The sequence below is a fragment of the Rhinolophus sinicus genome, linkage group LG13, assembly GCF_036562045.2.
Source record: "Rhinolophus sinicus isolate RSC01 linkage group LG13, ASM3656204v1, whole genome shotgun sequence".
In the NCBI taxonomy this organism is placed as follows: Eukaryota; Metazoa; Chordata; class Mammalia; order Chiroptera; family Rhinolophidae; genus Rhinolophus; species Rhinolophus sinicus.
In genome coordinates, this window is record NC_133762.1 from 7,420,081 (window position 1) to 7,423,146 (window position 3,066).

The window sequence follows — 3,066 nt, forward strand, 5'->3', positions numbered from 1 at the left end:
AGAGGTGACCAGGCTAACGGTCTATAACTTACAGTATCTCCTCTCATTGATTTTCAATTTCACCCCTCAGCCTGCCTGTGAGTGGATGATGACTACAACATTTACGCTAATAATGAGAGCGGTCCCTCCTGTCTGAATCACACGTTACAATTTAAGAAAACTCTTGCGTGAATTTTTTTTTACGTCATCTCTCAAGCACCGCTCAATCTAAGATAGGTTAAAATGAATGCATTCATTTATTAGATAAGGAAACAGATGCTGGGGTTGCCAGGTAAAACCCAGGGTGCTGAAATTTGAATGTCAAATCAACAACAGATATTTTGTGTGGATTAAGTTATACCCCAAATATTTCGTGGAACACTTTTCATCCTAAAAAAAAAAAAAAAAATTTGTTGTTTATCTGAAATTCAAGTTTAACTGGACATCCTGGATTTTCATATGCTCAATAAATAAACCTCAACAGAGGGTGAAAGAAGAATTTGCCAGTTCCTACGAGCAATAAATGGTAGAATTGCTGTGAGATATTATGAGAATTGCCAACTATAAGATTTAGATAGACTATCACATTTAATCCTGACAGTAAGAGGTTATTCTTCCCATTATTCAGATGAGGAAACTGTGGTGCCCAGGGAGTAACTTGCTCAAGGTCACACAGCTGGCAGAGCAGGGGTGCAGTTCCAAGCCCTCTGCTGTTTTTAGCACACGTTTGGGAGCTGAGATCCCAGCTCTGCCTTGCAGAGTTCCATTAGATGGCACATTGCAGAAAACTACTTTGTGGCTTCCAGGCCAGATGTTGCAGACTCCATGAAGGCAGGGGCAGAAAGTTATCCACAATGGCCAGTGTACATTGGAGTGTCCGCTGTCCTTAGCAGGACTGTTTGTATGAGATTGTGCCGCTCAGGGCATCGTCGGAAAACAGCCTTCGCCCTGCGCTGAGAAAGTCAGCAGCATCCAGTGAAGTCTGACTTGCACCGAAGGAGAACTAAGGCACAAAGTTCAAGAGCGCAGTGAGCTCAGACTCCTGAAGAGGTCACGTGGGAGAAAGACCTAGGGCAGGAGGCCCACCGTGCAGCCGAGCGGCGTCAGCCCAGGGTCTTCAGTAAAACAGTAAAACGTTCACATGTAAAAGTGAAACAAAAACGAAAAAAAAAACCCACAAAAATCGATTTATAGATATAATTTTTGTGTCAGAAATCAAATTGCTGTTATACATATTATCCCTGAAATGGAGAAGGAGGTAAGAAGGAAAATGAACTTTAGAGAGAAGAAAGTATGTTGCAACTTTTATATCTGTTCAATATCCGCATTCAAAGGTACACCTCCGAGCTTTTATTTTTCCTTCTAAGCTTCAGGTCCCATTTCCTGTAAATTGTCAACAAAGCACATATAGGCTCTCTAGACACCCAAACAACACAGACAAAGGAATCGAACTGATACTTAGCCATCCTTGTGCTTATTTACCTGACAATTTGTCACCGAGTGTTTGAGGCGTCCGTATCGAAGCCACAGTTTGGTAGCCTCCAGCAGATTCCCAACACACTTATTCTCCTATCAGTGCATTTTTCTCCCTCCACTTCCTATGTAGCCCCCTTTTAAAAATGTCACTGTCTCGATTGTTTAACTGTTCTCTTCCACGTTTGGATGACATCTGGGAAACAATTCTTCCCGCAAAACCAACTTCCCATAGCCCTGACCACTCCATGGGGCCATAAGTCAAGATGAACATTAGCATAACCTTCAGAATCTTCACACTCAGAAAGTGGAAGCTGCTTTAATTACTCTGTTGTGACAATCTTGTAATCATGTGACTAGCACCGTGGTCACGCCTTCACAAAGCGTGAGAGCGTTGACAACAATGCTAAGTGGTATGTTTTATGGCTATTTACAGAAAGAAAGATCACTATCTTCTCTCAATCCTGTGTGCAGTATAATTGAATGAGATTTCTTCTGCGATTTTTAAACAAAAATCTACTATAAATACGCATAGCTAGTGAAACATTTTAAAAATTCCACCAGTCTCACTCTATTCTTATGCCCACCCCTCTCAAGGTTATAGGAAATCAGGATGCAGGAAGATATTTCATGAGGGAAATGAAAGAAAGGTCTGACCCTTAAAGGCAAGGGAGAAAAAGATGGGAGAGGAGACCAGACAGATATCCTAATCTTCCTTCTAAGTTTCAGCCAAAGAGGAAATGCATTTGATAATTTGAGGGGAATACGAAGGACACATGCCTTTTTGTCCAGCTCCATGTTGGGGACCTGGTAGGGGGTCACCTCAGAGCCTGCACACACCACCTTGGACACTGGCAAAGCACAGTAATAATCTTGGGGTGACAGCAGTTAGAGAGGAGGAGAACAGAGCTGACTTTCTCATGCTACCTTCAGGTATGCAACTTATAGAAGCACCCAGGTGCCACCTGAGATGGTGCACAAAAGTCACTGAGGGAGGGACAGTCACCTGTCATGGGGTGGGCACATGGGGATGGGGAGGCAACGTGACTTCAGAGCAGAGGACATCAAGTACACAGCCCAGGGCCAGGTGAATGGCATGTGACACTACTCAGAGGAGCTAGTTGTACTGTAAGAGAAATGACGTGAGGCTGACGGCGGAGCCACCGTGGGCCCTGATGAGGCTGAACGAGGCAGACGGTAAGTGAGAGAAGACACTGGGCACAGCCAAGGGAGGTGGCCGTCACACTGAGTGTCACTTATGCCGGAAGAAGCCCAGAGCAGCAACTTGGTGGGAGGGATACCCTCACACAAGGACTTCATCTCTCCGTGAGCCTTGAAATCAGAACAAGTGTCCAGATACCAACTTGGAGAAGAGAAAGGAGGACTGGATATTTTATCCAAAGGACATTAGATTGTCTATAGAAACTGATCAAATGATTGTTGTTCAATTGAGATCACCAGATTGTTTTCCAATTTATGGCCCTTTCCCCTCCATGAAGAGGAGGGAGCAAGGGCCCATGAGAAAACCCAAATAAACAAATACAGAAATAAAGAAAATACACAAACTGTGCACAGGGGAGTGTTTCCTGAGTCACTGTGTCATCCTGGCGTGAG